We start from the raw sequence: 11340 nt of genomic DNA, 5'->3' as shown, positions 1-11340 counted from the left end.
CAGGTTTAATTGGAAGCACTAGATTTCTGAGCACTGCTCCTTCATCAGACAACCACCTGATGAAGGAGCGTCGCTCCGAAAGCTAGTGTGCTTCCAATTAAACCTGTTGGACTATAACCTGGTGTTGTGTGATTTTTAACTTTGTACACGCCAGTCCAACACCGGCATCTCCAAATCATGACCTTCTAACATGTAATCATTGCATAGAGAATAGAATAAAGTGAAAAAAAGGAAAGATGGGCATTAGGGCCAGGAACAAATGAGATCAAAAATTTAAAAAACTAAAACATATTTTAATTTTAATTTGTTTAATTTAATGATAATTCAAATCAGAAGGAATAAGACCTCAGACTTGCAAATTTAAAATTTCAAAACTGAGGAATTGTCAGCAGTAATTAAGAATTATCAGACCATCCAATGGAAAAGCCTCCACATTTTCACACTGCGGTTTGCACGTAGTATGTGCAATAAATGCATGTTTATATCGATTTCAGTTCGGAGCTGATCAATGAAATGCGAGTGAAGCACAACCATGTGAACAGGAGGGCAAATAATATGACGACTTTCAGGTTTCTGTGTTTAACCTGACTCTGGGATTTGCGATATGCAGATGCTGGTGCTGGACTGGGGTGGACAACGTTAAAACACACACAACAGCAGGTTATAGTCCGACAGGTTTAATTGGAAGCACTAGCTTTCGGAGCGACGCTCCTTCATCAGACAACCTCCTGATGATAGAGCAGCGCTCCGAAAGCTAGTGCTTCCAATTAAACCTGTTGGACTATAACCTGCTGTTGTGTGATTTTTTAACTCTGGTATTTGGGTACACTTTACACCATGATCATACTGAGTGTTGTTATTCATGATTATTCTTAATGCAACTTCAGGCCATTAGATTTAGCGCAGATTGACTTCTTTACAAAATCTTATTGCACAATTCTTACTGACGTGTTCAGATGGGCTGAATAGATTTGTTCCACTCCAAACTTTTTCTTTTATTCCAGCTTAAACTGAACAAAGAAGGAAATATAGTTTAGTAAACAGTCCGGCCTCTTAAAGCAGGAGTGCGCTCATTGTTGATTCATAAACAAAGGCCTAATCCCACCTGAGGTGATACAAGGCGACAGTAAACAGCATTGAAGTGTGCTTTCACTTTGTGGGGAAACCAGTCATTAGCCTTTAGGGACTTTAGCCAATAGGAACAGATGTGAGTTCTTTGATAGCAGATCAGCATGTTGATAACGAAAGGTGAGTTTACAAGGGCATGCCTTTATTGTTATGAAATTTCTCAGGTTCATGGAAGAGGCAGAGAGATTTTTTTGTTTTGTTGAGGTAATGCAGAACAATCTTACTTGGGAAATAAATGCAGGGTGGAACTTTTTTCATTTGAAGTTAAAGTGTTTTGACTTAGAGTTCCCACAGTGTGGAAACAGTTGGCCCAACAAGCCCACGCATACCCTCCAAAGAGAACCCACCTAGACCCATTCCACTACCCTATCGCTCTACATTTCCCATGGCTAATGCAGCCAGCCTACACATCCCTGAACACTATGGGCAATTTAGCATGGCCAATTCACCTAACCTGCATATCTTTGGACTGTGGGAGGAATTATGCACGAAACATCAATCCTCCTGCTCCTCAGATGCTGTCTAACCTGCTGTGCTTTTCCAGCACCACACTCGAGTGTGAAAGAAACACGGGGAGAATGTGCAAACTCCACACAGACAGTCGCCCAAGGCTGGAATTGAACCCAGGTTCCTGGTGCTGTGAGGCAGCAGTGCTAATGACTGAGCCGCTGTGCTGCTTATGTCAAGGGAGATTCATAGCGCCCAGGCCCTCATTGCTGGGAGCTACTTTTCTCACTCGATCTTCTGCCCTTTACCTGAACAGTAGTCTGACTGGGCCCTTCACTATCCTTCTAGAGCAACCATGCAGCAAAAGAATTGGAAGTGCTCATTACTGTTGGGACGTTCTGTCATTTATATCAACGGCACCGTATATAAAGCCCAGGTCACTTCAGAGGCAGGAGGCCAGGAACTGAAGCTCACACGGTGATGCTCCCACCATTAGCACATTCACCATGGCACAGAAAGCAAAGCTTGCTCCTTGCTTGGTGGACAGGTTTCTGTAAGTGATGGTCATTGATGTGTTGGAGAGGAGCATACTGCCAGAGGAGAGGCCACCAGCAAGTATAACTGGCCTAGACCCAAATTGTGGCTTGCATCAGTTCAGTGTCCCAGGTTGAACGGAACATCCAGCAGTGCAGGAAAAAGGTTAATGACCTCCTGTGCACCTCTCTTGTCACCAACACCTCTCTGCTACCTCACACCCCCACAACCACCACTCACTGAACACATCTCATCCAAGGCTAATGGATTTAGCTTCTCCATCTTACATGCCTTTGTGCCCACTCAATGGCATTCCAGCATCTCATTCTCCCACTTGATTAGCCATTCCCGCTCACTCAGTGGGATACCTCACCACCTCTTCCTGCATCACCACTGACTGCTCTTCCATCTCATCCATCTCACTCAATCTCTCCACTTCTTGATAACACGTGGAGTGAATCAAGTTAGCTGAGGACAGGCATCTGAGATACTGCAGACAGTCTACAGGTTGTGTTGGAGTACAATACAGCTACTGCTGATGCCCCCAGCACCTCATGGATGCCCAGTCATGAGTTGCCCGATCTATTCGAAGTCTACTCTCATTTCTTAGTGCTATGGAAGATGTTCTCAATGTGAAATCAGGACTTCTGCCTCCACAAGGACTGTGTGCTTAGGGACAAATGCATCTGTGGTAGGCAAATTGATAACAAGGGTCAGGGTTTCACTTTCTTTGGTACTGCCATCACCTGCCACCAACTCAGTGTGGCAGCCTCGCCTTTTAGATTAGATTAGATTCCCTACAGTGTGGAAACAAGCCCTTTGGCCCAACAAGTCCACACCGAACCTCCGCAGATCAACTCACCCAGACCCATTCCCCTACATTCACTCCTGACTAATGCATCTAACACTCCGGGTGACTTAGCTCGGCCAATTCACCTGACCTGCACATCTTTGGACTGTGGGAGGAAACCGGAGCACCCAGAGGAAACCCACGCAGACACGGGGAGAATGTGCAAACTTCACACAGTCAGTCGCCTGAGGCTGGAATCGAACCCAGGTCCCTGTCGCTGTGAGGCAGCAGTGCTAACCACTGAGCCACCCTGCCGCCCCACAAAGCGGGGAGCAATCTGACAGATCCGTTTTACCACAGAATGAAACATTCAGGTTCTGGTTTTGTCCCAGTGGGGTCCCTTTAGAAGGCGGTTTAGAAACCACGACACTGCGATGTCCGGGAATCGAACCTGGATCAACTGTTTGGAAGGCAGCTATGCTCACCACTACACCACCATCACCCTAGAATCCCAGCAGTCTGGTCAGTTGTGCTGCTGCCAAGCCACACTTGGCGGAGGAATTGAAATCCCCCAAACAAAAATAAGTGTAATAATAATTAGGCATGTTATTGTCAGTAAGGTTTGACAATAAAAGTAAATACTCCCCTTGTTGCTGCATGTTTCTGTCCTTCACACCAGTGTTGCATCGCTTGTTCTGTACGAAGAATAGTCGAGTCTACCCCTTGAGCCTGTGATGCCATCTGATAAATCATGGTTGACCTGAGAGTGACCCCAGCTCCTCCTCCCATGTATATCCTCTCCACGCCCTTTAGCTCACCTGAAGAACTTGAACTACCACTGTCATTGTGGGGACCCACAGCCACAGTCACAATCACAGAGCAGAGTGTTCAATCATTGGTGCTGGTAACAGCAGTCAGCAGCCTGCTATCACAATTATGTAAAAGCGTAATCCTAGCTTTGCCTCAATGAAACACGTATCGTTTAATAGTTCACCCCTTTGACAATCAGATGCATTATTAGGATAAGGAACTTCCAATATTAATAGGGCAGAAAGCCTGCCAGTTGGCATGGGTCAGGTTAAACAACCGCAAACAAATGCCTTGCTAACTCACCCATACTTGAACCAAGTCAAACCTGATTCCTTGGTACTTCATGCATGAAGACCTCTCAGACCCGTGTGAACAGACTGTTGGAAGACTTCCGTGAGATTACAGGCAAAGGACAAAGAGTGACCTTGCAAAAAAACACAATGATTCCCGAGATGTCACTTCCAGTGTCAAAGACAGGGCAGAAGGACATGGAGAACAGGCAGGTGTCATGCTTGTCACAGGGGGCGTCACATGCCTGACATGTGATGACAGTTTTGCATGCAATGACGTGCTTTGATGTCAACTTTGTCATGGTGCAATGGATGCTAGGCAAAATAACGCCTGCAAATACAATTTTCAAAGAAAGCACAATCCTTTTAAGAAGTGTTTGTAAATTTTTGGGTGTAGGTGTGGCTGGGTTGATGGCATCTTTTTGGAGACGGTGACCCTACTTTTTGTTGGTGTTTTGACACAAATGACTTGAGCTGCTCGGTCAATGCAGAGGACAGTTAAAAGTCAAACATACTCAGGTGGGACGAGAGTCACATGTAGGTCAGACTAGGAAGGACAAAAAGTTTCCTTGCCTAAAGGATATTAATGAACCTATAAGTATCTTAAGGCAATCTGACAGCTCTGTGGATAGTTTGTCCTTTTTGCTTCTTATTTTTCATTCGTTTTGAAAAAAGTCAAGTTTTCAACAGACCAACGGCTCTTTAGCAAATTGCGTTAACTGAGTTATTTTCCAGGCTTCTGAATGGGTGAGGTGACTGGGTAATATTATAAAAAAGACAACTATAAATTGAAACAGCACAAAAGGACAAAAGGACAACAGCACAATTCTTCACATTCCTGAAGAAGGGCCTGTGCCCGAAACGTCGAATCTCCTGTTCCCTGGATGCTGCCTGACCTGCTGTGCTGTTCCAGCAATAAAGTTTCAACTTTGATCTCCAGCATCTGCAGACCTCACTTTCTCCACAGCACAAAAGGAGGCCACTTATACACCAGAGTTGATGAAGAGAAGATTTTAAAGTTCCGATGCAGAGGCAATTGGAAGTTTACGCTGGGAGTGATGTCTGGATGGAGGGAACTGATGTGGCACATAGGTTACCTACTGACAAGTGTAAATTTGGGGCAGGTTCGATGGTTGCAATAGAGGCTGAGGATGCAATGGAAGTGGAGACATCAGCCATACTTGCTACGTATTGGTGCAACCCATATCAGTGGACTAGCCAACCCTGCCACACTGGGAAGATGGGTTTCAAGGTTTACCTAAGGTACCTTACCAAGCTTGAATCATGACCTTTGTACAATGTTCAACTTTGAACACAGGTATTCTGATGTGCAGCCTAGGTGGATCAGCCGTGGAAAATTCCGGGCCTTTGGGTGAGTCTGAGTGGGATGGTCTTCAGACCTGATGGGCCAAGTGGCTTGTTTCCACACTATCAGCATTGTATGATGCCAAATGGTATAGTATAGCCTTCCTTAATTCAAAATAAATTGATTCAACTCTTGCTTTCTCCCTTTGCCCCACCATCTCTCCTCTGTATTCACAATACTTGGTTATTTATACAATCATTTATTTGTTGATGTTACCCATTGTATTCTATTAACTCCCCCACCAACGCCCCCCCCCCCCTCCCCCACCATCTGTTCTGCTCTATTATCTTTCTTTAAAGCACTGGCCTTCTTTTGGCTTTCCTTTCTGATTGTTTCTCTTATTTGCTTCTATTCTCATTCAAGTTTAAAAATTAGGAATTGCATTTCTAGACTTCACACTCCTCAATTATGCCCTTTAGATGGTGGTCAGGCTTTGGGAAGTCATAGAATCATTCAGTCTAACTTGTTCATGCCGACCAGATATCCTAACTTAATCTAGCCCCATTTGCCCGCACTTGGCCCATATCCTTCTAAACTCTTCCTATTCATATATCCATCCAGATGCCTTTTAAATGTTGCAATTACACCTGCCTCTACCACCTCCTTTAAGTGAGTGGGCAAAGGTCTGGCAGATGACAACGTTAATAAATATGAAGCCATCCCTTTTGGTAGGAATAACAGTAAAAAGGACTAATACCTGAATGGTAAAAAAATTGCAGCATGCTGCTATGCAGAGGGACCTGGGTGTCCTTGTGCATGAATCACAGGAGGTTGGTTTGCAGGTACAACAGGAAATTAGGAAGGCAAATGGAATTTTGTCCTTCATTGCTAAAGAGGTTGAGTTTAAAAGCAGGAAGGTTATGTAGCAGCTGTATAGGGTGCTGGTGAAGCCACACTTGGAATACTGTGTAGTCTCCTTACTTGGGAAAGGATGTGCTAGCACTGGAGGGGGAGCAGAGGGGGTTCACTCGGTTGATTCTGGAATTGAAGGGGTTGGCTTATGAGGAGAGATTGAGTAGGCTGGGATTATATTCATTGGAATTCAGAAGAATGATGGGGGATCTGATAGAAGCACATAAAATAATGAAAGGAATAGATAAGATAGAAGTTGAGAGGATGTTTCCACTGAAACTAGGACAAGATGGCATAGCCTCAAAATTAGGGGGAGCAGGTTTAGGACTGAGTTGAGGAGGAACTTCTTCACCCAGAGGGTTGTGAATCTGTGGAATTCTCTGTCCAGTGAAGTAGTTAATGCTATTTCAGTAAATGTTTTCAAAGTTAAGATAGATAATTGTTTGAACAGTAAAGGAATTGAGGGTGACAGTGAGAGGGTGGTTAAGTGGAGCTGAGGGCACAAAAAGATCAGCCATGATCTGATTGAAAGGCAGACTGGGCTTGAGGGGCCCAATGGCCTACTCCAGCTCCTAGTTCTTATGCTCTTTTGTTCTCTGACAGCTCATTCCATACATGGACCACCATCTGTGTGAAAAAGCTGCCCCTTAAGTGCCTTTTAAATCTTTCCCCTCTCACCTTAAACATATGCCCTCTAGTTTTGGACTCCCCTATCCTGGGAAAAAGACTCTATCCCCACCCCTTTTATAAACCTCTATAAGGTCACCCCTCCGCCATTAACATTCCAGGGAAAATAGCTCCAGCCTAGTCAGCCTCTCCCTATCGCTCAAGTCCTCCAATCCTAGCAACAACTTTTCATCACCGTCTCAAGTTTAGGTTAGATTAGATTAGATTACTTACAGTGTGGAAACAGGCCCTTCGGCCCAACAAGTCCACACCGACCCGCCGAAGCGTAACCCACCCATTCCCCTACATTTACCCCTTTACCTAACACTACGGGCAATTTAGCATGGCCAATTCACCTGACGTGCACATCTTTGGACTGTGGGAGGAAACCGGAGCACCCGGAGGAAACCCACGCAGACACGGAGAGAATGTGCAAACTCCACACAGTCAGCCTGAGTCGGGAATTGAACCCGGGTCTCTGGCGCCGTGAGGCAACAGTGCTAACCACTGTGCCACCGTGCCGCCCGCCAACACCTTTAACAACACCTTTAACAACAACTTTAACAACACCTTTCCTACAGTAAGGAGGCCAGAACTGAATGCATTATTCTAAAGGTGGCCTCACCAATGTCGTGTACAGCTGCAGCATGATGTCCCAATTTCTATACTCAATACACCGACTGATGAAGGCACTCTGTCTACCTGCGACTCTACTTTCAAGGAACTATGCACCTGCACCCCGATGTCTCTTTGTTCAGTAACACTACCCGAAACCCTAGCATTAGCTATATAAGTCCTGCCTGACAACAGCTTACATTTATCTAAATTAAACTCCATCTGCCCATTGGTCCACCTGATCAAGGTCACATTGTACACTGAGATAACCTTCTTTACTGCCTACGACACCACCAATTTCGTTCAAAAGGTGAGTTACTCACTGCAGTATCGCCAGCCTATGTGCTACTCTTGTAACCACAGCATTTATATGGCTCATCAAATTCTATTCAATGATTTATATGGCTATTTCTTAAAATACTTTCTGATTCATACTGAGGACAATTTCAATTTTATAACAGAAGATTAATTCAACTTTAGTCTTCATAACCATCAGTTCAAATATAAATGGCCTCTGACTATTATATACCCTCCAGTCGCATGAAAATGTACGTCAAAGGACTAAGGATTGTGGAATCTGGAAGTCTCTCCAGCATTATTTACCAATGATTATCAAGAAGTTGTTTCGGTGAGCCTGATACTGTTAATCTTTGAAGAGTGAGGAGAATGTCCAGTTGGAGTCAGTAATGGCAGATGCCCGGAAACCTGCCAGTCCCCGAAATTCCAATGGGTTTCATGACCAATAGTGGGGATGCAGCCAATCCCAAAGGAGAACAGCAAAGGAACAAATAACAAAATGAGTGAAGATAGTGTGTGGCAGGACTAAGAAGGGTTTCACTAAGTCCAGTCAAACAAGGTGGGCTTGGAGTATGATATTAAGAAGGTCTTTCTGGGAAGTGTAGGTAAAACTGCCTCTGGTAAAACACCAGTGGAGGTAAGTACACTCTGGGCATGGTGCCATCATAAAGCCACGACCTTCCTTGCAGCCCATTCCCAAATGGGGAGCTATAATACCCCAGGGCGAAAGTGAGGACTGCAGATGCTGGAGATCAGAGTCAAGATTAGAGTGGTGCCAGAAAAGCACAGCAGGTCAGGCAGCATCCGAATATCCCAGTTCTGACAGCAGACACAGAATCAGCAATTTTAAAATGAGTAGATCGTTTCGGGGAGTCACAAATAAGTTTAGTTAGTGAGTAACTTCAAATTTATTCCGTAAAATACAAGTTGCTAGATTTCAGCCTTGAAACGAAACCTCAAAGAAATTTCTGGGTCAGTGTGTTACTGTGGGATGTTGAAATATGAGACATTAGGATGATTTGTGGATGAGTTCTAATAGGTAAACTTATTTACATGCTTTTGTTGGAGTGTAACTGGACAACACAGAAAAAATAAGAAAGACTTGTATTGAATTAGCCAATGAAGTATTTGTTTGAAGTGAAAACCCCTTGTTGTAACAGTGGAAATGTGACAGTCAATAACACACAAGGTTTTACAAAAAGCCATGTGATCAATGTCATATTAATGACAATGATCTATAATCAGTCACTTGTCAGGTATTGATTAACTCTGTAGGTGAGTTTAGATAAACATATTATAGTTTTGAAGTAGCCATTGCAAAATGAACACAACTGATTTCCATGTGTGCAGCTTGCAAATCTAAGAGACTAACCACCAGGTAGATTTGCAACACCGTGTATGCACAACACTTGAAATCTTTAAAGGCAAACTCTCTTAAAGGCAGGTATGAAGGCAACAATAATTACCAAACAATCTGTTCTAGTGACGTTGATAGAGGACAAATATTGGTGAGTCAAAAAATGTGGCGCTGCAAAAGCACAGCCGGTCAGGCAGCATCCGAGAAGCAGGAGAATCACCGTTTCAAACATAAGGTCTTCATCAGGATTCTTATGCTCGAAACATTGACTCTTTAGCTCCTCAGATGCTGCCTGACCTGCTGTGCTTTTCCAGCACCGCACCTTTTGACTCTGATCTCCAGCATCTGCAGTCCTTACTTTTTCCTAGACAAATATTGGCAAATTCACCAGGGAGAACTCCACAATTCTTAAACAAAGTACCGTCATGGGATCTTTTGTACCTGTTTGTGGGACGTACTGTATCACCTGAAAGGCAGCATCTCCCTTGATGGGGGATTCTCAGATCTGCACTGAAATGTTAACCTTGATTTTGTGCTCAAACACCTAGAATAGAACATGAATTCTTTGAAAAGGTGACGAAGGAGGTTGATGAGGGGAAAGCGGTAGATGTGGTATATATGGATTTTAGTAAGGCGTTTGATAAGGTTCCCCATGGTAGGCTACTTCAACAAATACGGAGGTATGGCATTGAGGGTGAGTTGGAGGTTTGGATTAGGAATTGGCTGGATGGAAGAAGACAGAGGGTAGTAGTTGATGGTAAAGGTTCATCTTGGAGTGCAGTTACTAGCGGTGTCCCGCAAGGATCTGTTTTGGGACCATTGCTGTTTGTCATTTTTATAAATGACCTGGAAGAGGGGCTAGAAGGTTGGGTGAGCAAGTTTGCGGATGATACGAAAGTCGAAGGAGTTGTTGACAGTGAGGAAGGATGTAGCAGGTTACAGCAGGATATAGAGAAGCTGCAGAGCTGGGCAGAAAGGTGGCAAATGGAATTCAATGTAGCTAAATGTGAGGTGATTCACTTTGGGAAGAATAACAAAAAGATGGGGTACTGGGCTAATGGTCGGATACTTGGTAGTGTGGATGAGCAGAGGGATCTTGGTGTCCATGTACACAGATCTCTGAAAGTTGCCACCCAGGTAAATAGTGCGGTGAGGAAGGCATATGGCGTACTGGCTTTTATTGGTAGAGGAATTGAGTTCCGGGGTCCTGAGGTCATGTTGCAGTTGTATAAGAGTCTGGTGCGGCCGCATCTGGAGTATTGTGTGCAGTTTTGGTCGCCATACTATAGGAAGGATGTGGAGGCACTGGAACGGGTGCAGAGGAGGTTTACCAGGATGTTGCCTGGTATGGAAGGAAGATCGTATGATGAAAGACTGAGACACTTGGGGCTGTTTTCATTGGAGAAAAGAAGGTTTAGGGGTGACTTGATTGAGGTGTATAAGATGATTAGGGGGTTAGATAGGGTTGACAGTGTGAACCTTTTCCCGCGTATGGAGTCGGGTATTACAAGGGGGCATAGCTTTAAATTAAGGGGGGGTAGATATAGGACTGAAGTTAGGGGTAGGTTCTTCACTCAGCGAGTCGTAAGTTCATGGAATGCCCTGCCAGTAGCAGTGGTGGACTCTCCCTCTTTATGGGCATTTAAGCGGGCATTGGATAGGTATATGGAGGATAGTGGGTTAGTATAGGTTAGGTGGGCTTGGATCGGCGCAACATCGAGGGCCAAAGGGCCTGTACTGCGTTGTATTCTTCTATGTTCTATGTTCTATGTTCTATGAATTGACAATCTTCTGACTCTGACACAGGTCGCTATGAACCGAACACTGGCAACAGTAATTGTAGGAGGGTGTTTAGCCCTTTGATTGGGGTGGTCAACATGCATTGACAAAATGTTAAATTAATAACATGCTACACCTTGCAAAGTTCAATTTAAAAGGGTCAGTCAAGGGCTTCCCGTAACTTTTCCTCAGCTTGTTTCTGCAAACACCTTTTTGTGCAATTTGATTTTGCTTTAAAGTGCAAGAAAAATAATATTTCATGAAAAGTTCAGAAGGGAAACATGAGCTAGAGTTGATGATAAGAGCAGATAAATGTTTAAAATTACCATATGACATTCTTGGACATACTGTTTGAATATAGGATATTATTGAATGATTTTCACCAGAGAAACAGTTTTACTAAAGTGAC

This window comes from Chiloscyllium plagiosum, chromosome 14 (assembly GCF_004010195.1).
Source record: "Chiloscyllium plagiosum isolate BGI_BamShark_2017 chromosome 14, ASM401019v2, whole genome shotgun sequence".
In the NCBI taxonomy this organism is placed as follows: Eukaryota; Metazoa; Chordata; class Chondrichthyes; order Orectolobiformes; family Hemiscylliidae; genus Chiloscyllium; species Chiloscyllium plagiosum.
Note: the sequence above shows the minus strand (reverse complement) of the source record.